The following is a 24,727-nucleotide window of genomic DNA, read 5'->3' as shown; positions in this document are numbered from 1 at the left end:
CAAGCCAGGAAAGTACAAATACCACCCAAATAATCCCTTTTTGGAAAGTAGACTTTCCAAGGTATTTATTAAGAGGCATGGTGAGTTTTTTGAAGTTGTAATTTTTTTCCCACAATTCTTTGCGAATTTGAAGATTCTCTCCCCTCCCCACACATTCTGCTACTCCTGACCCTTACGATGCCACATTTGTGAGACTTTCACAGCCTAGCCACATAGAGAGGCGTAACATTCAAGGTGCACCATCAGGTGTTCTAGGGACATAAATTACACATCTAATTTCCTGACTACCTATTACACTTTTGAAGGCCCTGGAGCACTAGGACAGTGGAAACACCCACAAAATGACCCCATTTTGGAAAGCAAACACCCCAACATATATTCTATCAGGCATAATGTGGAAAGAAAATGAACAAATTTTTTTTAAATGCATTTATACGACACTGATGGGTGCTGATGAGGATCCACTGATAGAGTGAGGTCACACTGATAGGCACTGTAGTGGCATTAATGATCACTCACTAATGTGCACTGTAGGGCACTGAAGGTCACCGATAAGCACTGTAGTGGCATCGTAGAGCACTGGAGGGGACTGTATTGACACTAATGGCACTGTAGTAGCACTGTCATGGGACTGATGGGGCACTGTATTGACACTGATGGGGCACGGTAGTGGCACACAGGAACGTTTCTCTCTCCTCACACCAATACAGCATGTGAGCAGAGGAGTTAGAGAGACACCACAGTAGCGCGACCACGTGGTAAAGGGCCACTGCGATTGGCCCTTTACTTCGATTCGTGATGCGCTGGGTCTGGCAAACCCAGCCATCACAGATGCTTCTGTGCAAGAAGTGCACTGTGGTGGCACTAATGGGGCACCAATTAGCACTGTGATGGCACTGATGGGGCACTGTGATAGCACTGTAGTGACACTGATGGGGCTACCACCATGTTTTACAGTGGGGCTGGCACATTCAGAGTGATGTGCAGCGTTAGTTTTCTCCCACACATGGTCTCATCTGATAGAGCGGAGTCTTCCACATGTTTCCTGTGTCCTCACATGGCTTCTCGCAAAGTGCAAATGGGACTTAAGGCTTTTTTTAACTGCTTAAGGACCACCACATGCCGATATACGTTGGCAGAATGGCATGGCTGGGCACAATCACGTATCTGTACGTGGCTCGGGAGCGCGCCGCCGGCGGCTTGCTCCCGACCCGGTCCTGAGCTCCGTGACCATGGCCGCGGGACCAGCGGACCCGATTGCCGCTGGTGTCCCACGATCGGGTCACAGAGCTGAAGAACGAGGAGAGGTCTTTGTAAACAAACCTCTCCCCGTGCTTCCTACTGTGGCTGTCACCAATCGTCTGTTCCCTGTTATAGGGAAAGACTATCAGTGATGTCACATGCCAGGCCACGCCCCCTATAATTAAAAAAAAGCCACATAACATCACAACCCCCACACTGCCCCCCTAGTGGTTAACTTCTTCACTGCCAGTGTCATTTACACAGGAATCAGTGCATTTAAATAGCACTGATTGCTGTATAAATGACAATGGTCCCAAAAAATGTCCGATGTGTCCGCCATAATGTCGCAGTCACAAAAAAAAAATATAATAATTTATAAAAATGCTATAAAACTATCCCCCATTTTGTAAATGCCATTTGCGCAAACCAATCAATAATTGTCAATTGCGTTTAAAAAAAAATATATATATATATATATATATATATATATATATATATATATATATATATATGTAGAAGAATACGTATCGGCCTAAACTGAGGAAAAAAAATGTTTTTTTATATATTTTTGGGGGATATTTATTATAGCAAAAAAAAAAATTATATATATATATATATATATATATATATATATATATATATATATATATATATATATATATATATATATATATATATATATATATATATATAAAATTTATTTTATTTTTCCAAAATTGTCGCTTTATTTTTGTTTACAGCGCAAAAAATAAAAACCGCAGAGGTGATCAAATACCACCAAAAGAAAGCACTATTTGTGGGAAAAAAAGAAAGAAAAAAAAAAAGGATGCCAATTTTTTTGGGGAGCCACGTCGCACGACCGCGCAATTGTCAGTTAAATCAACGCAGTGCCGAATCACAAAAAGGGGCTTGGTCCTTTGGCTGCAAATTGGTCCGGGGCTTAAGTGGTTAAACAATGGCTTTCTTCTTTCAACATGGGCTCTCTTCTTCATCTTCCATAAAGGCCAGATTTGTGGAGTGCCCGACTAATAGATTCTCCAACCTGAGCTGTGGATCTCTGCAGCTCCTCCAGTTGCCATGGACTCTATTTACTAATTAGGTGACTTTTGAAGGCAATTGGTTTCACTAGATTCTAGCTGGGGGTATACAAGTAAAAGGGGCTGAATATTTGTAAAAAAGTTTAACATTTATTATTGAAAACAAACCCTGCCCATCACCCTAAACACACCATCCCCACCGTGAAACATGGTGGTGGCAGAATGTTGTTGAGATGCTTTTCTTCAGCAGGGAAGCTGGTCAGAATTGATGGGAAGATGGATGAAGCCATATACAGGGCAATCTTAAAAGAAAACTTGTCTGCAAAAGACTTGAGACTTTACCTTATCCTCGCTGCTATAATAGTACAATAGCAAATCCAAAAACTTATCCCATCACGGGGCGGGCAGCGTAGTTAAACCTTTAAAGACTGGGTCCCTTTAATAGGGATTCCACTCCTTTGGACCTGTATAGCACCCCTCAGGACAGATTTAAGTAATGTAGCAAGACCAAAAAGAGTCCTGGTTCCTAGGGTCCAGACCTCAAAGAGAAGCGTTACAGACAAAACCTCGTTCTTCTATGCGAGGCCCGGGTACCATCCTGTGGCAGTGGCATGGATGGATCCGTTTGTGGAGGGTTTTTAAATCCAGCATGGATCCCTCCTGGAGCTCCTCAGAGCACATCTTCACTCGTGACCAATACCTTAGACACTGGCAAAAAAACGAATGTGCTCCTGGAAGGAGGAGGGGTTATATAGGCAGTGAACTTTCTGGATTGGTTATACCAGTGTCCATCACCTGAAGGTTGCCCATAACCCATTAAGTAATTACCTTAGGCTCTGTGTCTCATGATGTACGATAAAGAAAGTGCTCTGGTCTTTGGCCAGCCAAATGGTGTGGGGCTTAAGTGGTTAATTTTAAATATATAATGTTATTCAAGCCCTCATCATTTTACCATCAAAAATACAAACGGCAGTGCTAATGTAGCTCTAAGTGCAGTGAACCAGCCTTAGGTCTAGTTGGAAACAAACGTTTGGATATTAAATGTAATCCTTCCATTACTGTGCTGCTCCCAAAAGAGCCATTTGTTTTATTGTTTCCCACAGAAATTGGGTTACTGTCTTTACGTGGGAATTTAGCAGCTGTCAACCTTTGAGTCTGTGCTAGTAAGATATGAACCCAGAGTGAAGACTAAAATTACAAAATGAGAAGCATGTACGGCAACACAAGTTTACTGGCAAGCGGCTCTGCTGAAGAAATGCAGATAAACGCCTGCATGCACGGAATTCCCTAAAAGCACAAGGGGTGCTAGAACAGAAGAGACGAAAGGGGCCTCGCAAGTAATGACATTTGGCAAGAACGATATTACAAGGCGAGATCTGCTATTCCAGTCTACAGTATAAATCTACTTCACTGTCACTTTTCTTCTCGGATTGGCTGGAATCTACAGAACAAAGCGATTCTCCGATATTAGGAGAGACACAAAAGGGAAATTATTTCTACATGATTAATAAAAGAGTTTTACATTTAATATACTCATCCATTGAGCAGCACGTGCAGTTCTAAGCACGAGTAGTTAAAGCGGAGTTCCGGTCATAAAATGTTTTTGTTTTATCATTCATATTCTCTGAAAAATGGCCAAGAAGTCAAATTCTGCCCAGGTATGTAAACGTATGAGCAAAACTGTATATAAAACATATCACCTTGGAATCCTTTTTAGGTTTGCAGTATTCCATCTCACCTCTACTAGGCAACCTTAAAAAGGGGTTGTAAAGTCTCATGGTTTTCACCTTAATGCACCCCCCCCCCCCCCCCAATACTTGCCAGAGCTTAATCCAGCGATGTGCATGAGAGCAGCTCCTCTCCCGTTTCTCTTTCTCCTCATTGGCTCACATAGTCTAAGCCAGTGATGGTGAACCTTGGCACCCCAGATGTTTTGGAACAACATTTCCCATGATGGTCATGCACTCTACAGTGTAGTTGAGCATCATGGGAAATGTAGTTCCAAAACATCTGGAGTGCCAAGGTTCGCCATCACTGGTCTAAGCCAATGAGGAGAGAGCGGGGGCAAGCCGTGCTCTGTGTGAATGGACACACACAGTGGCTCAAGAACAGTTTTCTATTGCAGGCAATCAGCAGGGGAAACAAAAAAAAAAAAAAAAAGGATCAGGGCTGTTCTGTGCAATGGTTTTGCACAGAGCAGAGCCTGTTCCTATAGCAGGTAAGTATAACATGTTTGTTTTTGTTTTTTAATCTGTCCCCTTTTTTCCCCTATTTTAACGTTTATTTTAACGTTTATATCAGGGCAAAATGTAAAAATATTCATTAGATCACAGCAAAACATGCACATTTTTCCATTCTTTAGATCTCTAGAAATTCTCCAACTACTGAACAATACCTGTTGATCTGCCAGAAATTCACTCAAAGTGTTGTGAGCTGACAAGACAGCATTTTTGTGGTGTCAGAGGTGTCAGCCCTGCCCAGTTGACTACCTTAACCCTCCCTCTATCCTATTCTTCACAACATGGGTACAAATTATTCTGTAATTCAAGATAAGAACCAGGAGAGCTAATAAAATTCCTCAAGATAACCCAAGAAATGTGCACAGGCCGACTCGGAATCTCTGATATAATCCTTATCTAATTATTTTACTTATTGAACAGATGTAAACAAAAACGCTTTCAGGGGTATATTTACCAGACTAAAAATGAGCAAATACACATTCAGCATGTATCGTTGGGCTGCCTATGGGTCCTTTCACACGGGCTGGTCCACTTGGCGGACTCGGGATGCTCAGCAGGGGATTGCTCCACTGAGCAGATGGATGACAGGTCCATCGCCACTCACTATGCAGAGATGGACCTGTCAGAGCCCTGCTCTCCTCTATGGGGAGATCGGATGAATTTGGACAGCCTGTCCCTTTTCAGCCAATCCGACAGATGGATGGAAAATAGGGTCGCCATCTGTGTGGATTTCACAGACAGGATCAGAAAGCAGCAGGTGTCAGCGGACAGGTGGACTCGATCGCAAAGCCCATATGAAAGGGGTCTAACAGTTTTGGAAGAAGACATGCAGAAATGATAGGCAGTCTAATGGCCACCTGAAGTGGCCAACAATGCTGCTGCCAATTGTTAGGCAGTGGCTTAATGTTGTCAGCCTGCAACAGTGCTGTTTGACCTTGTTTACTTGTGCTGTAAACTTTACTGATCCTGTGAAAAGTGGATCACTTTTCAGAGGCAGTTGCCAGGTGGCTTAGCAGCGATGTGTTGCCACCTGAACACCTCTTTTAAACCATTGGAAGCCTGCCAGCATTACATGTGGTTGCAACACAAGTGCAGCATGGTTACATTCATTTGAATGGGTCACATTTGGTGGCAGAGTCACCTGCCAAATTCTGTCTGCTATCAGCATGAATCACTTCTGACAAGCTTTCCTAACAATCAAGAGAAAAAAAACGTGACAGGGGAGGGACCTCTAGCACACAACCTGTGATTGGCAGCCCAAGCTCTCTTCACGTGTGCATGTGAAGGGAGTGTGTCCCTTCCCACCAGTCAGCTTTCAGAGCTCTCCTCACTAAGATCTGCAGACTGTAATTTCAGCTTCCCACCTGTTTTCTGAAAGCTCAGACAAGCCTTCTATATTCTGGACTTTGAATGGCTATAGAGAAGAGAATCCTGCAGATAAACAGGTACAACTTATGTAGGAGGATTTGTTTGATCTCTGCATCACCTGACTGAGTATATGTGGTGTACAACCCCTTTAAAATAATGTACACTTCTCTGCACATGTCAGCAGCCACGCTGAAGCTGATATATTTTCTAAGTTGACCGGCACTGCTCTAGGTTTGAAGACCTAAATGGTCCTTCCCGATACCAGATCAGGCATCTATGAAGTGACTACTGACTGTATGTTCGGGCATAGTGCACATTCCGCCTCTTCTTACTACAGACCCTTGCTTTTGAGGTTAACCTTTAAATTATTATACACCTAGACTGCCATCTTGACATATGATACTGACTCATCCGCCTGTGTATTCAGCCATCAGATTTCTTGTCCGCTGTGTTACACGCCATTTCTATTTTCGTACTCTACACTTACCAAGGTTAATAAGAATTTCTGAAGCTGCTCTCCAAGAATGTGAAAAGCAAAACATTACTAGAGACTAAGATTATGGCACTTGAGTTTGACATACAGGACTAGCAGGGTGCACTCAATGAAAGCCATTAGCTGGAGACTACTGCCATATATTGTAGAGAGTTAACAGTAGTTGAACAAATTATCTTACATGTCACCTCTGCTAAATAACTGAAAGCCATGAATAGTCTTACAGTACCTCTTGAAATAGTCCTAAACTCAGTGGCGGCTGGCGCTCAAATTTTTTGCAGGGGCGCAAACAAAACAAAAAATTCTGAAAAAAGCCCACAGCTTCACTGTGCCATCAATCGCAGCCACTGTGCCATGCATGAATCTATTGGTGCTAGAGGGGGCAGCGCCCATGCACCCTTAATCCACAGACGCCCACTGCCTAAGCGTCTTCTCTAGGCTCCTACATTACCAATTGATATTACTTACACTGGGCATGTATGGTCTTCTGTGTTTGCATGAGATTCTTCCATTATCCTCTCATAGCCAAACTTGCAGTTTTGCCAAAAACTGACTATTACCGAACCGCAAGTCTTTATAAAAAAGGTATTAGGTAGGGTTGTCCCGATACCACTTTAACCAGTTGCCGACCGCCGCACGACGATGTACGTCAACAGAATGGCACGGGCAGGCATATGGGCATACCTGTACGTCCCTGCCTTCCCGCGGGTGGGGGGTCCGATCGGGCCCCCCCCCGGTGGCAGCGGCGGTCGGAATCCGTTCAGGAGTGATCCGGGATGAGGGGGCGGCCATTCGTTCATGGCCACCCCCTCGCGATCGCTCCTGACGAATGGAAGTGCAGCGTGACATCACTTCCTCTCCTGTAATGTAAACACAGGCAGAGGAAGTGATGTAATCTCTCCTCCGTGTCGGTATTTTTCGTTCCGGCACCGAGGAGAGAGGATCGTGAGTTGCACCAACACTACACAATACAGTAGAACATGCCAGGCACACTCTCACCCCCCCCAATCACCCCTGCCCCCCTAGTCACAGTGACACCAATTGCATTTTTTTTTTTTTTGCATTGGTGTCATTTGTGACTGTAATAACTGTTAGGGCAGTTAGGGTTAGCCCCCTTTAGTTCTAGGGTACCCCCCCAAAAAAGGTTTAACCCCGTGATCACCCCCCGTCGCCAGTGTCACTAAGGCTGGGTTCACATTGCAGCGGTTTATGAGAACGGATGTGATTCGCACCGCACTGCAGTGCAAATCACATCCGATCTCTGTGCGATTCGAGTTCAGTATGGCTGAATTCGCATCGCACCCGCCGCAAACTCGCACGGGACCCTTTTTTTGGTCCGCAGCAGAATCGGATCGCATGGGTGTTCACACCATGCGATCCGATTCCTGTCCGAGTTTGCAGATCGCACTGCGATATGCGAACTGATCTGGGGGTGTCATTAACATTTCACTGACACTCCCAGCAGTTCGCATAGGGCAGTGTGATGCGGGAACCCGCCGCGGATTCGTGGCGTTCCCACATCGCTCCAGTGTGAACCCAGCCTAATAAGCGATCGTTTTTCTGATCGCTGTATTAGTGTCACAGGTGACGCTAGTTAGGCAGGTAGGTATTTAGGTTCGCCGCAGCTTTTTATAGCGCCAGGGACCCCCATATACTACCGCATAAAGCCCCCTGATTGCCCCCTAGTTAACCCTTTCACCAGTGATCACCATATAACTGTTACAGGTGACGCTGGTTGGTTAGTTATATTTTTATAGTTTCAGGGCACCCGCTATTTATTACCTAATAAAGGTTTAACCCCCTGATCACCCGGCGGGTGATAGAAGTTTGAGGGTCAGATAAGGTCTGCGTCGCCCCAGGCAGCGTCAGGTTAGTGCCAGTCCCGCTAACACCCACGCAAAAAGCATACACCTCCTTTAGTAATATAGTATCTGATCAGATCTATATTAGCGTCGCCAGCAGTTTAGGTTTCCCAAAACGCATTGTTAGCGGGATCAGCCCAGATACCTGCTAGCACCTGCGTTTAGCCCCTCTGCCAAGCCCAGCCCACCCAAGTGCAGTATCGATCGATCACTGTCACTTACAAAACACAACACACATAACTGCAGCGTTCGCAGAGTCAGGCCTGATCCCTGCGATCGCTAACAGTTTTTTTGTAGCGTTTTTGATACAGTCGCTGACAGCCTAGGTGCTTTTTTACCTTTGAGTCTCACTAGTGTACCCCTAAATTTAGGGGTGTCTACTTTCCAAAATGGGGTCATTGGGGGGGGGGGGGGGGTTTGTGCCATCTTGGCATTTTATGGCCTTCAAAACTGCGATAGGTAGTGAGGAGTAAAATCAAAAATTTACACCCTTAGAAATCCTGAAGGCAGTGCTTGGTTTTCGGGGCCCCGTACGCAGCTAGGCTCCCAAAAAATCCCACACATGTGGTATCCCCGTACTCAGGAGAAGTAGCAGAATTTATTTTGGGGTGTCATTTCACATATGCCCATGGCATGTGTGAGCAATATATCATTTAGTGACAACTTTGTGAAAAAAAAAAAAAAAGTTTGTAATATTCCCGCAACTTGTGGCAAAATATAAAATATTCCATGGACTCAACATGCCTCTCAGCAAATAGCTTCGGGTTTTGTGCCATCTTGGCATTTTATGGCCTTCAAAACTGTGATAGGTAGTGAGGAGTGAAATTACAAATGTATGCCCTTAGAAATCCTGAAGGCGGTGCTTGGTTTTCGGGGCCCCGTACGCGGCTAGGCTTCCAAAAAGTCGACCACATGTGGTATCCCCGTACTCAGGAGAGGCAGCAGAATGTATTTTGGGGTACAATTCCACATATAACCATGGCATGTGTGAGCAATATATCATTTAGTGACAACTTTGTGTAAAAAAAAAATAAAAAATTATTTTTTTTGTCATTATTCAATCGCTTGAGGCAAAAAAATAAAATATTCAATGGGCTCAACATGCCTCCTATCAATTTCCTTAGGGTGTCTACTTTCCAAAATGGGGTCATTTAGGGGGGTTTTGTACTGCCCTGCCATTTTAGCACCTCAAGAAATGAGATAGGCAGTCAAACTAAAAGCTGCGTAAATTCCAGAAAACGTACCTTAGTTTGTAGATGTGACAACTTTTGCGCAAACCAATAAATATACAGTTATTGACTTTTTTTACCAAAGACATGTGGCTGAATACATTTTGGCCTAAATGTATGACTAAAATTGAGTTTATTGGATTTTTCTAATAACAAAAAGTAGAAAATATCATTTTTTTTTACGTTTATATCGCAAAAAATAAAAATCGCAGAGTCAGTCAAATACCTTTAAAAGAAAGCTCTATTTGTGGGAAAAAAAGGACGCAAATTTTGTTTGGGTACAACATTGCATGACCGCGCAATTACCAGTTAAAGCAGCGCAGTGCCAAATTGTAAAAAGACCTCTGGTCATTGACCAGCAAAATGGTCCGGTCTGAAAGTGGTTAAAGACAGAGTACAAGTACCAATACCTTTTTTTTCCCCTCCAAGTACTCGCCGATACCAATACTTTTTTTTAATGTTATGTGACAGTGGCACTAATATGCAGCACTGATGACACGTCAGTAGTTTATTTTTTTTATTTTTAGAATTTACCTTTTTACATTTTTTTTTTTACAATGCTTTTTCCCGGCTGCATCTGTCCCACGCTGAATCCAAGGCCAGCCACAGACTGAGCAAATTTCTTCCCTGCAATCATGGAATCCCTCCCACTAAGCCATTCTCTTCTCCCAGCAGTGGAAGCCATCCCAGGTTGGAGAACACATTGCTAGTGGCTATAACATTCACTTCCAATAATCGCATGTAAAATCTCACGGGCTGGTTGCACCCAAATAGATTGATCAATGAGCCAGGCGGGTGGCGTGAAAGCCAGAAGGGATGGAGAGGCGGGTGGGCAGGATGAGAGAATATGGCAGTTAGTGATGACATCTCTCGCCTTATCACTGCTCTTCTGCCCTCGCAGGCTGGCCACTTCCATGACGGAGGTGTGGCGGGGAGCAGAGCTGACATCATCTGGTGGCACTGGCAGGTGACATGGCAAGTGACAACAAACCACATCTGGTGGCACTAGCAGGTGACATGACAAACGACAATCCACATCTGGTGGCAGGCGACGTGGCAAGCAACAATCCACATCTGGTGGCAGGCGAAGGGACAATCGACAATCCACATCTGGTGGCAGGCAACGTGTCAAGCGAAAATCCACATCTGGTGGCAGGAGACACACTCGGGGCTCCCACTGATTCTGCATTATTGTGAGTTGAACTATTTCATTGTATATTACAATGTAATAATAGAAATTATGTGCTTCAATCACCCTGACACCATATTAGCCATGGTGCCAGGATGATTGAAGCTCTAACACCAGCCATTCCCCTGAAAAAAATTAAATACAAAATAATAAATAGTTACCCCCCCCCCCCCCCCCGGGCCTTGGCACAATTCTCTTCTACGCAGCCGGTCCCCGGTGCCAAAAAGGTTGGTGAACACAGTTTTAAAGCACCACTAAAGTGACATGGAGTATAAACTTTTGAACTGAAGCAAAGCAAACTAAAAGCAAGGTGTAAACAGCTAACCATTTTATTTAGTGACAGGGGCTTTAACCACCTCAATACAGTGCTTACACCCCCTTCCTACCCAGACCAGTTTTCAGCTTTCAGTGCTCTCACATTTTGAATGACAATTACTCAGTCACGTAACACTGTACCCATATGAGATTTGCGTCTTTTTCACAAAAATAGAGCTTTCTGTTGGCGGTATTTAACCACTTGCCGACCGCCGCACGACGATGTACGTCCTATTTTTGAAGAGGGATATCTCGGTAACGGCAGCAGCTGCTGCCACAACCGAGATATCCATCTCTTCAGGCGGCGGTCGGCTGGACGATAACGGTGGTCTCCGCGGCGGATTCGCCGCGAGATCACCGCTATCGGCGGCGGGAGAGGTGCCACCCCCCCTCCCGCCGCTCTCCCGCACCTTCCGCCGCTAACCGGAGCCATCGGTAGCGGCGGAGGCGATCGGGTCCTTTCGTCTGCTGAGCATAGAGACAAGTGAGGCTAAGATGGCCTCCACTCGTCTCTATACCATAGGAGGGCTGAAGCGACGTCAAAACGTCACTTCCGCCCATACCTCTTAAAAGGTATATTTTTTTTAGATGTCAGATTTTTTTTTATTTTTTTTTATTTTGCATTTTTGCCCAAATATGAGATCTGAGGACTTTTTGACCCCAGATCTCATATTTAAGAGGACCTGTCATGCTTTTTTCTATTACAAGGGATGTTTACATTCCTTGTAATAGGAATAAAAGTGATCCATTTTTTTTTTTTTTTTTTTTAAACAGTGTAAAAATAAATAAAATCAATTAAAATAAATAAGAAAAAAAAATAAAATTTTTTTTTAAAAACACCCCGTCACGACGAGCTTGCGCACAGAAGCGAGCGCATACGTGAGTAGCGCCCGCATATGAAAACGGTGGTCAAACCACACATGTGAGGTATCGCCGCGATCGGTAGAGCGAGAGCAATAATTCTAGCCCTAGACCTCCTCTGTAACGCAAAAAATGCAACCTGTAGAATTTTTTAAATGTCGCTTATGGAGATTTTTGAGGCTAAAAGTTTGACGCCATTCCATGAGCGGGCGCAATTTTGAAGCGTGACATGTTGGGTATCAATTTACTCGGCGTACCATTATCTTTCACAATATAAAAAAAAATTGGGCTAATTTTACTGTTGTCTTATTTTTTTATTCAAAAAAGTGAATTTTTTCCAAAAAAAGTGCGCTTCTAAGACCGCTGCGCAAATACGGTGTGAAAAAAAGTATTTCAATGACTGCCATTTTATTCTCTAGGGTGTTAGAAAAAAAACAATATAAAATGTTTGGGGGTTCTAAGTAATTTTCTAGCAAAAAAAAATGTTTTAAACATGTAAACACCAAGTCTGAAAAAGAGGCCTGGTCCTTAAGTGGTTAATCACTAGTGGGTTTTTAATTTTTTGTGCTATAAATAAAAAAAGACCGTAAATTGTGAAAAAAAAAAAAAAAGTTTTTTGTTTCGGTCACAAAATTTTGCCAATTAGTAATTTTTCTTCATAACATTTTGGCCAAAATTTATACTGCTACATATTTTTGGTAAAAAAATAGCCCAAATTAGTGTATATTATTTGGTCTTTGTGAAAGTAATGCCCCATACACACGATGAGATTATCGGATGAATGATCGTCCGTTTTTTATTGCATGCTAATCTCAGATCGAATCTGATGAGTTTACTAAAGTCACGAAAATTCCCGCACGACAGAAAAAAAATTCGGAAGTGATGTCATGTGTTGTAATGCATTTGTATTGCATTTTCGAACGATAGCTGTACTGATTAAACGAAAATCGTACGATCTGGCATCGTACGAAAAAAATTTCCGTGCATGTCCGATAGAATAATATCGGATGAACTGTCCGAATCGGCTCTCGAAAGCTCTGTACTAACGATCCGATTATCGTACGATCTCTTCGAAAGCTGTATTTTCCGTACGATTTTCGGATCGTGTGTACGGGGCATTAGAGTCTACAAACTATGGTGCCAATCACTGAAAATTAATCACATCTGATCAGGCCTTCAGTACATCAGGTGAATCTTATTTGAGACACTAATGCAAGCCATACATGGTCAAATTTCAAACAAATTCTCTTTTCAAAAATCAGAAAGTTATTTTTTTGTGATCCGATGGTGCCACCATTGATTTTCGAAATTCGGCCGACCAAGCCTTCAATTTCACCCTATGTTGCTACAGAAAAGAATTTGTCGCCGGGAATCTTTTCTCTCCGTAAATTTTCTTTTCTTATTACATTTCTCGCACGATTCTCCCATCATTGATTAGAAAATCGTTAGTTTTTCCAACATGTCCGATACCTCAAATTAGATTTCCACACAAAAATTGGTTGTTGTTGCAGCCCACTAATGGTGTGAAATTCGTACGAAAATTCTTAGATACGATTTTTGAAAGAAAATTCTTTCGAAATTCGAACCGTGTATGGCCAGCATAACAAGTCAGGAAAGTACAAATACCCCACAAATGACCCTTTTTTAGAAACTAGACATTCCAAGGTATTAAGTAGCATGGTGAGTTTTTACAAATAGAGCTTTCTTTTGGTGGTATTTGATCACCTACGGTTTTTATTTTTTGCACTACAAATAAAAAAAATACCGAAAATTTAAAAAAAAATAAAAAAAAAAAATGTATTTTTTTGTTTCAGTTTCAAAACTTTGTAAATAAGTATGTTTTCTCCTTCACTGATGGGCACTGATGGGGCTACACTGATGGGCACTGATGGGGCTACACTAATGGGCACTGATGGGGCTACACTAATGGGCACTGATGGGGCTACACTAATGGGCACTGATGGGGCTACACTAATGGGCACTGATGGGGCTACACTAATGGGCACTGATGGGGCTACACTAATGGGCACTGATGGGGCTACACTAATGGGCACTGATGGGGCTACACTAATGGGCACTGATGGGGCTACACTAATGGGCACTGATGGGGCTACACTAATGGGCACTGATGGGGCTACACTAATGGGCACTGATGGGGCTACACTAATGGGCACTGATGGGGCTACACTAATGGGCACTGATGGGGCTACACTAATGGGCACTGATGGGGCTACACTAATGGGCACTGATGGGGCTACACTAATGGGCACTGATGGGGCTACACTAATGGGCACTGATGGGGCTACACTAATGGGCACTGATGGGGCTACACTAATGGGCACTGATGGGGCTACACTAATGGGCACTGATGGGGCTACACTAATGGGCACTGATGGGGCTACACTAATGGGCACTGATGGGGCGGCACTGATGGGGCGGCACTGATGGGGCGGCACTGATGGGGCGGCACTGATGGGGCGGCACTGATGGGGCGGCACTGATGGGGCGGCACGGACGGGCGGCACGGACGGGCGGCACGGACGGGCGGCACGGACGGGCGGCACGGACGGGCGGCACGGACGGGCGGCACGGACGGGCGGCACGGACGGGCACTCATAGGCGGCACAGGTGGGCACTCATAGGCGGCATCGGTGTTATACTATAGTAATGGATGCCAATCAGTGCCAAACAATAATGCATGCCAATAAGTGATGCCCATTGTGGGCACTGATTGGCATCCATTATGGGCACTGATTGGCACCCATTGTGCTGACTGGCATCCCTGGTGGTCTAGGGAGGATTATGACCTTTATTACCTTTTCCCTGGTGGCGTCCCTGGTGGTCCAGTGTGGGCATCCTCGGGGGGCTGTGCTGATAATCGATCAGCACAGACCCCCCCTGTCAGAGGAGCAGCCGATCGGCTCTCCTCTACTCGCGTTTGACAGATGCGAGTGAGGGAAAGCCGATCACCGGCTCTTCCCATTTACACTGATCAGCCGTGATTGGACACGGCTGATCACATGGTAAAGAGTCTCCGTCGGAGACTCTTTACCGAGATCGCAGTTGCCGGGTGTCAGACTGACACCCCGCAACAACGATCGCCACGATGCGCGCCCCCGGGGGCGCGCAGCGGCTCATAATCCTGATCGTCATATGACGTCCGGTCAGGATTATGAAACCACTTTGCCGCCGTCAATTGCCTATAGGGCAGGCGGCAAGTGGTTAAAAAAAAAAAAAAAAAAAAAAAAACATGGAATTGAGAATGCCAATCAGCAGTGTTCAAACTAATCAAGAAGTGGGAAATGAGGGGTTCTGTTGAAACCAAACCACAGTCAGGTAGACCAACTAAAATTTCAGCCATAACTGGCAGGAAAATTGTTTAGGATGCAAAGAAAAACCCACAAATAACTTCAGGTGACATACAGGACTCTGAAAACATGTGGTGTGACTGTTCCAAGATGCGCAAAAAGGAGGCACTTGAAGAAAGATGGGCTGCACCAGAAGAAATCCATTACAACACAAATGCCACAAAGTATCCCGCTTACAATACGCCAAACAGCACAGAGACCAGCCTCAAATCTTCTGGCACAAAGTCATTTGGAGTGATGAGACCAAAAAAAATTTAGCTTTTTGGCCACAACCATAAACGCTACATTTGGAGAGGAGTCAACAAGGTCTATGACGAAAGGTACACCATTCCTACTGTGAAACACGGAGGTGGGTCGCTGATGTTTTGGGGGGGGGGGGGGGGGATGTGTAAGCTACAGAGACACAGTAAATTTGATCAAAAGTGATGGCAAGATGAATGCATTAGGTTATCAAAAAATACTGGAGGAACATTTGCATTCAGCCAGCAAGCTGCGCATGGGACGTACATGGACATTCCAACATGACAATGATCAAAAAAACAAGGCCAAGTTGACCTGTCATTGGCTACAGCAGAATAAAGTGAAGGTTCTGGAGTGGCCATCTCAGTCTCCTGATCTCAATATCATTGAGCCACTCTGGGGAGATCTCAAATGCGCAGTACATGTAACGCAGCCCAAGAATTTATAGGAACTGGAGGCTTTTTTGCAAAGAGGAATGGGCAGCTTTACCATCTGAAAAGAAAAAGAGCCTCATCCAAAAATACCACAAAAGACTTCAAGCTGTCATTGATGTTAAAGGGGGCAATACACAGAAAGAACTAGGGTAGGTAAACTTTGGATCAAGGTCATTTGGGTAGTTAAAAAAAAAAAAAAAAAAGTGTAAACAGTTTATTGATAATAAATGGCTTCAACCAAACACCAACTATGAGTGAAAAATGTTAAAAGTTATTCATATTCTCTGAAAAATGGGCAAGAAATCAAATAATGCCAGGGTATGTAAACTTACGAGTACAACTGTATGTGCCCAGGTCAGATTTTATGAATGGGGTTTACAAAAACTTTAAAAGCAGGTGATGAGGAGGCAAAAAAAAAAATATATATATACATACATACATACATACATACATACACATATATACACATACATATACATACATACATACATACAATGCCTTTCACAAGTGATCCAAGCGTGGATCATTCTAAAGAGCGGCAGTCCTTGCCGCGAATGTAAATAAGCCCTAAAAGTGATCAGCATTTTCCTGTTCCATAAGCAGAAGTCTGAGTTTGTGCATTTCTGTACTCACCAAAGAACAGCCGTCTCCATAGAATGATGAAGTCCGGCATCCAAAGTCCACTCCAGGCAGCTGGAACGGTCAAAGTATATAAGTTTTTGCTGAGACTTCTCCTTGCTCACTTAATTCCTTACGAAGCATGAAACCTAAAGCCTAAAATCAGTGTAACACATGACTGAAAAGAGGACGTGTACCTTTACTAAAGAGGACTTGTACAGCTTTATAAACAAACTTGGCCAATCCAGATACACCTGGGCTTAGCTCTCCCTGGCAAAATGTGCAAAAATATCCGCCTGATAGCAGCTCTCCAAGACCTAGTCCACACAGGCCAGCTCCAGTCTAGAAATATGAAATCATATCTTAGCCTCGGTTCACACTGCTGCGACACCATTGTCATGCGATTTCCAGTGCGACAATGCAGCGCAATATGCTTACGACTTTGATCTGACTTCAATGTGACTTTATAGATAAGAAACATTCTTATGCAACTGAGTTTTTTTCTCTTAACTCTCACTTCTCCTCCCTGGTCATCCTTGCTGCTTAAAACTCTTCCTAGTATATTACACCTGAGAGTAGCAAAAACGCTTGTTCCTACTCAAGTTGTTTTGCTTATTTTTCAAGCGCAAACATGCAAAGCACATAGGGCAGCCCTTTCACTTGAATAGGTTGCTCTATGCGCCCCAAAGTAGCCAAGAACGTTTTCAGTTGTGGAGGGTCACATGAATTTTCAGTGTGCTTTTTGTCACGCAGCAAAACACACGTCTGCTAACAGATTTGGGCATCATTACCAATTCTGTTCGGCCAACTTTGTCCGCTGAACAGTGTTTCAGCGGACAATCCACTCGTGTGTGGGCTTCAGCGGACAATTTCAGCGGACAGTCTGTCGAACAAAGTTTTTCGGAATTTCCGTAAGACAGTCCGCTGAAACTTGGTTTCAGTGGACAGTCCGCTCGTGTGTAGGCTTGTTCGACAAACTAAGTTTCGCGCATGCTCAGAAAGGATTTACACGGCGAAGGTTGCATTGCAGTGTATTGGACGTCGAATTTCTCGTCCCGTCGTACGTGCCGTTCACGTCATCGCGCACACTTTCAGCGGACTGTTCGTTCATCGTGTGTGGTCAAGTCCGCTCATGCAAATTTTGAGCGGACTGTTTGACAAACTAAGTTGGGCGAACAGTCCGCCCGTGTGTACGCGGCCTTAGACTGCATTTACATCTGCCCATTTCCGAATGCAAAAATTAATGCTTTGCTGCGCATTTCGGAAATGCACTGCAAATGCTCATTGTGCTTGCATTGCTATAATGGCAATGCAAGCACAATGCATATTTTCCGTTATATGTGGCAAAGCGTGCATTTTCTGTGCAGGTTGTCATGCGTTCAGAAACAGGCAGACGCAAACATAGCCTAAATGGCAACACAACCATGCCTTTTCGAAAAGCAGGCAAAGCATGCATCTTCTGCGTGGGTTGTCATGCGTTCTGAAATGAGCATATGTGAACGCAGCCTAGATGGCAACACAATCCTGATGTGCACTTGCCACGCAGATGTGAATGCAGCCCAACTGGCAACACAAACGCAACGTACATATGCCACGCATTTTTGAAACCTGTCCCTGGACAGGCAAGTGACCCAATATTAAATGTCAGCAGCTAAAAAGCCACTAAACTATACCCTGAATCCCAACATCTACCCCAGTATTGAGCACCCAATATTCAACCTGCAAACCCCAGATCGTCTGTCTACATTCCCAGTACTGAGCCACCAGCCTCATACACTGCAACCCCATTATTCTTCACCCCCCCAAGTATCATTCTTTCCACGACCCCCATGTAAGGATCCTTCTTCCCACTGACCCCCCAATGAAGGGGCATTCTCCCCACTTACCCCCATGTAAGGATAATTCTTCCCACTGCCTCCTCCAATGTAAGACTCATGTCGCATACACACAAGTGGAATGTCCGACAGAAAAAGTCAGACGGAATCTTTTCATAGTATATTCATAAAGTGTGTATGCCTCATCTGACTTTTTTTTTTTTTTTTTTTATGAAAATTCTGACGGACCTGGAAATAGAACATGTTTTAAATCTTTCCGACTGAATCAATTCCTATCAGGAAAACCGTTCGTCTGTATGCTGTTCTGACGGACCAAAAACAACGCATGCTCTGAAGCAAGTAGGAGACGGAGGCTATTGGCTACTGAGCTTCCTTTTTCTTGTCCCATCGTACGTCACCGTGATCTTAATCAGACTTTGGTGTGATCGTGTGTACGCACGATAGTTTCAGCGGAACTCCGTCGAAACTCCGTCGGAAAAACCTTTGGAGTTTATTCCGATGGCAAAACTGGTCGTGTGTACGTGGCATTAGTCTTCCCACTGCCTGCTTCCTCCCAAATGTAAGGATCAGTAGGAGTTAATAAATGCCCAGGCATCAGGGGTTAGTGGGAGTAGGAAGAGCCCCTGTGTCAGTGGTAGTAACAAATGCCCCAAGTGTCAGTACATGTGATAAATGGACCTGTTTCAGTGAGATGGCTGGTGCCCAAGCACTGGTGTCAGTGTTAGTAATAAAAGACCACCAGCACTGGTGTCAGTAAGAGTATTAAAAGATCAGCGAGTAAAAAGATCCCCAGCGCTGGTATCAGTGAGTGTAAGAGCCCTTTCACACTGGGGCGGCCTGTGTGTTAATGGTGCTTTAGCGCTGTTTAACCACTTTCAGACCGGACCATTTTGCTGGTAAATGACCAGAGGTCTTTTTACAATTTGGCACTGCGCTGCTTTAACTGGTAATTGCGCGGTCATGCAATGTTGTACCCAAACAAAATTTGCGTCCTTTTCTTCCCACAAATAGAGCTTTCTTTTGATGGTATTTGATTGCCTCTGCGATTTTTATTTTTTGCGATATAAACGTAAAAAGACCGCAAATTTTGAAAAAAAATGATATTTTCTACTTTTTGTTATTAGAAAAATCCAATAAACTCAATTTTAGTCATACATTTAGGCCAAAATGTATTCAGCCACATGTCTTTGGTAAAAAAAAAAGTCAATAACTGTATATTTATTGGTTTGCGCAAAAGTTGTCACATCTACAAACTAAGGTACGTTTTCTGGAATTTACGCAGCTTTTAGTTTACGACTGCCTATCTCATTTCTTGAGGTGCTAAAATGGCAGGGCAGTACAAACCCCCCCCCCAAATGACCCCATTTTGGAAAGAAGACCCCCTAAGGAAATTGATAAGTGGCATGTTGAGCCCATTGAATATTTTATTTTTTTGCCTCAAGCGATTGAATAATGACAAAAAAAAATTTTTTTTATTTTTTTTTCACAAAGTTGTCACTAAATTATATATTGCTCACACATGCCATGGGCATATGTGAAATGACACCCAAAATAAATTCTGCTGCTTCTCCTGAGTACGGGGATACCACATGTGTGGGATTTTTTGGGAGCCTAGCCGCGTACGGGGCCCCGAAAGCCAAGAACCGCCTTCAGGTTTTCTAAGGGCGTAAATATTTGACTTCACTCCTCACTACCTATTACAGTTTTGAAGGCCATAAAATGCCAAGATGGCACAAAACCCCCACAAATGACCCCATTTTAGAAAGTAGGCACCCCAAGCTATTTGCTGAGAGGCATGTTGAGTCCATGGAATATTTTATATTTTGCCACAAGTTGCGGGAAAATTACAAACTTTTTTTTTTTATTTATTTTTTTCACAAAGTTGTCACTAAATGATATATTGCTCACGCATGCCATGGGCATATGTGAAATGACACCCCAAAATAAATTCTGCTGCTTCTCCTGAGTACGGGGATACCACATATGTGGGACTTTTTGGGAGCCTAGCCGCGTACGGGGGCCCCGAAAACCAAGCACCGCCTTCAGGCTTTCTAAGGGCGTTACAGTTTTGAAGGCCATAAAATGCCAAGATGGCACAAACGCCCCCTCAATGACCCCATTTTGGAAAGTAGACACCCCTAAATTTAGGGGTACACTAGTGAGACTAGGTAATAAATGGCGGGTGCCCTGAAACTATAAAAAAATAACTAACCAACCAGCGTCACCTGTAACCGTTATATGGTGATCACTGGTGAAAGGGTTAACTAGGGGGCAATCAGGGGGCTTTATGCGGTAGTATATGGGGGTCCCTGGCGCTATAAAAAGCTGCGGCGAACCTAAATACCTACCTGCCTAACTAGCGTCACCTGTGACACTAATACAGCGATCAGAAAAACGATCGCTTATTAGGCTGGGTTCACACTGGAGCGATGCAGGAACGCCACAAATCCGCGGCGGGTTCCCGCATCGCATGCCTTCCGGCGGCAGTTCACACTGCCCTATGCGAACTGCTGGGAGTGTCAGTGAAATGTTAATGACACCCCCAGATCAGTTCGCATATCGCAGTGCGATCTGCAAACTCGGATCGCATGGTGTGAACACCCATGCGATCCGATTCTGCTGCGGACCAAAAAAAGGGTCCCGTGCGAGTTTGCGGCGGGTGCGGCGGGTGCGACACGAATTCAGCCATACTATCTGTATGGCTGAACTCGAATCGCACAGAGATCGGATGTGATTTGCACTGCAGTGCGGTGCGAATCACATCCGTTCTCAAACCGCTGCAATGTGAACCCAGCCTTAGTGACACTGGCAACGGGGGGTGATCACGGGGTTAAACCTTTATTGGGGGGGTTAGGGGGGTACCTTAGAACTAAAGGGGGCTAACCCTAACTGCCCTAACAGTTATTACAGTCACAAATGACACCAATGCAAAAAAAAAAAAAAAATGCAATTGGTGTCACTGTGACTGGGGGGGGCAGGGGTAAAGGGGGGGTGTGAGTGTGCCTGGCATGTTCTACTGTACGTGTGGTGTGTTGGTGCAACTCACCGATCCTCTCTCCTCGGTGCCGGAACGAAAAATACCGACACGGAGGAGAGATCACATCACTTCCTCTCCTGTGAGGAGAGGAAGTGATGTCACGGAGCATTTTCATTCGTCGGGAGCGATCGCGAGGGGGTGGCCATGAATGAATGGCCGCCCCCTCATCCCGGATCGCTCCCGAACGAATGCCGACTGCCGCAGGCACCGGGGGGGGCCCGATCGGGCCCCCCACCCGCGGGAAGGCAGGGACTTATATATACGCCCATATGCCTGCCCGTGCCATTCTGCCGACGTATATCGTCGTGCGGCGGTCGGCAAGTGGTTAAGCATGCTTTTTGGACGCTAGCGGGGCGCATTTAAACCCAGTTACAGGCTGAAAAAAGGGGTTAAAAATGCACGTGTTGCAGCTTTTCTGAATTACTTTTCAGGTGCTTTGGAATTGCTGCCTATTCATTTAAATGGGCAAACCGCCCCAAATATGCTGCTTGCAGGACGTTTTCTAATGCCCCACAAGCGCACTGCCCCAGTGTGAAAGCACTCAGGCTTTCACATTTGGACAGCATGGGAGGCAGTTTTCAGGCGCTTAAACGCCTGAAAACTGCCTCAGTGTGAAAGGGGTCTAATAAAAGATCCCCAGCACTGGTGTCATTGGGAGCAATTAAAGACCGTCAGTGCTAGTGTCGGTAATAAAATAAAATAAAAAAACACCAGCACTGGTGTCATTGGGAGAAAAATATCCCAGCCCTGGTGACAGTGGAAATAAAATAGGACCCCCCACCACTGGTGTCAGTGGGAGTAATAAAAGACACTCCAGCACTAGGGGTGCTCTTTTGTAGAGGTTTACAGGTTACAGCACACCTTTAATTTATTGCACCGCACTTCACTTTTTCCACATTTTGTTATGTTACAGCCTTATTGCAAAATGGAATAAATTCATTGTTTTTCTCAAAATTGTACAAACAATGCCCCATAGTGACGATATGAGAGAAATTTGCTTGAAATCTTTACAAATTTATAAAAAATAAAAAAAAAATAAAAAAAAAAACACTTTGTTGAAGCACCTTTTGCACCAATTACAGCCTCAAGTCTTTTTGAGTATGATGCTACAAGCTTGTCACACCTATTTTTGGGCAGTTTCTCCCATTCTTCTTTGCAGGACCTCCCAAGCTCCATCAGGTTTGATTGGGTGCATCGCTGCACAGCCATTTTCAGATCTCTCCAGAGGTTCAAATCAGGTTCTGGGCCAATTAAGGACATTCAGAGTTGTAACGTAGCCACTTTGTTATCTTGGCTGTGTGCGCAGGGTCATTGTCCCGTTGGGAGATGAAACTTCGCCCCGGTCTGAGGTTTCAGAGCGATCTGGGAGTAGATTTTCATCAAGGATGTCTCTGTACATTGCTGCATTCATCCTTCTTACAATCCTGACTAGTCTCCCAGTTCCTGCCGCTGAAAAACACCCACCACAGCATAATGTTGCCACCGCCATGCTTCACTATAGGGTTGGTATTGGCCAGGTGATGTGCGGTGCCAGGTTTCCTCCAGATGTGACGCTTGCCATTCAGGCCAAAGAGTTCAATCTTTGTTTCATCAGACCAGAGAATTTTGTTTCTCATGGTCTGAGAGTCCTTCAGGTGCCTTTCGGCAAACTCCAGATGGGCCGTCATGTGCCTTTTACTGTGGAGTGGCCATTTCTCTGGCCACTCTACCATACGGGCATGATTGATTGAGTGCTGCACAGAAGGTTCTCCTCTCTCCACAGAGAAATGCTGGAGCTCTGTCAGAGTGACTATCGGGTTCTTGGTCACCTCCCTGATTAAGGCCCTTCTCTTCCGATAACTCAGTTTGGCCGGCTGGCCCACTCTAGGAAGAGCAAAAATACATAAAAATCACGTGATGCATAAATAAAAGAAAAGCAATGTTGGGAGCAGAAATATGCTAGCCCTACCCATTTCGAACGCAAAGTCGTCTACTGGGGCATAACCCCAGTTTATGTATTTTTGCGCTTTTTATATGCATATAATTTTTAAATAATAAACCTTCAGTGGTTGAACTTCACTGAGAAGCGCTTTTTTTGCGTTTTCCCCTTCTATGGTGAGCCTTTGTGGAGCCATTCCAAATCAAGCTCTATAGACGTCTGTGCCCCAACAGCTGATCCACCTTTCTGAATTGGGGATTGTGGAGGACCGAGGATTGGGACGATCAACCCTGAGGAGATACATCATCCAGCTGGGAATCCTTCTGTTCAGGCCATTGGAGCCCCTCTGAGCCTTTATGACACATTACTATATGGTAGTTGTGTCCAGCCTGTCCGGTAAGAGTATCCACCTCTTTCAGTGAATATCCAGTAGTCGGTTGCAAGATCTGCTGTGTTCTGGACTGTTTGAAAATCTGAATCTTACTAGTTTGATTTTTAGCAGTGGACATTTTTATAACCATCAGTATTGGGACTCTGGTCACTGTTTATATATCTGGATTGATTTCACCTACACATTTTTTTAGTTTCATATACACCAATTGTCATATAGGTGTACTTTAGCGCTAGACTTTTTGATATATTGTACTTTAAAACTTGGTTTGTTTGTGTGCTAGCAGCTTGGCTGTGTTCACTCACAGATTTTTTTGTTTATTACCTAAATTTTTAGGTTTCTTTCACTTATAAATTGCAAGGTAGCTCGGTGATTTCCCCTTTTTGAACACCCTATAGTCCAGTCAGACTGATGGGGAGGTCAAAATTTGCAACAATTATACCCAAACCAAACTGCGGTTCAGGTTTAACCTTAAATTTCAAAAACATAGCACATGCTCTTCAGGAGCCAGCGCTACATACTCTTTACAAGCATTTCAAAATCCTGCATATAAATACTATGTAGTGGTCCATCTAGCCAGCAGGTGAAACATTAGGCTTTCTCTCATGTTTTTCTGTACGTCACTTGCTGTAAAAGGTTTACAGAGCTCAATAGCTTAGGCTGAATTTTGTGAGCGAGTCAGAGGCAAGACTCATTGCTTACAGGACAGCCTTGCCCAAATATTTAATAGCAGGCAGCTTTCACCATCTCTTTAGCTAACCCATAGTTCTAAGGGAATCCTTAGTGTATAGACATGAATATTAGAACACAAACGTGGTTATGCTTCTGAGTGTCATGACTACACGCATTGAGGAACACTGGATTCTTTCCACTGTTCCTTCTGGAGGATTTATTTTGACTCTACTTTAGGCTCGAAAGTAGTATTAAAATGCTATTTATTTATTTTTTTAACAGATGTATCCTGTAAAATATTGCCCACATTTCAACCAAAACACTTACATGGTTTGGCATTTGCTGCTGGCTCCAGGTCACAGACCACCATTTTCCTGA

The 24,727-nt window shown here is 44.3% G+C and overlaps 1 protein-coding gene across 2 annotated transcripts in view; it reads right to left on the bottom strand.

Moving 5' to 3' along the window:
- CPQ (carboxypeptidase Q) overlaps nt 1–24,727 on the bottom strand; it is a 696,853-nt gene that overhangs the window by 649,110 nt on the left and 23,016 nt on the right. Inside the window, exon 1 of one of the 2 annotated variants that reach the window (XM_077493074.1) lies at nt 16,512–16,648. The exons of the other annotated variant lie outside the window; for it this stretch is intronic. The gene's annotated coding sequence lies outside the window, so the exon portion shown is untranslated. Of the gene's footprint in view, nt 1–16,511; nt 16,649–24,727 lie in introns of those variants that run through there. 2 annotated transcript variants of the gene reach the window in all.

Source organism: Lithobates pipiens, unplaced genomic scaffold (assembly GCF_037356315.1).
Source record: "Lithobates pipiens isolate NorthernLeopardFrog02 unplaced genomic scaffold, aLitPip1_a1.2 Scaffold_19, whole genome shotgun sequence".
Lineage (NCBI taxonomy): Eukaryota > Metazoa > Chordata > Amphibia > Anura > Ranidae > Lithobates > Lithobates pipiens.
The sequence above is the reverse complement of the archived record's forward strand: the minus strand, read 5'-3'. Positions and strand labels throughout refer to the sequence as shown.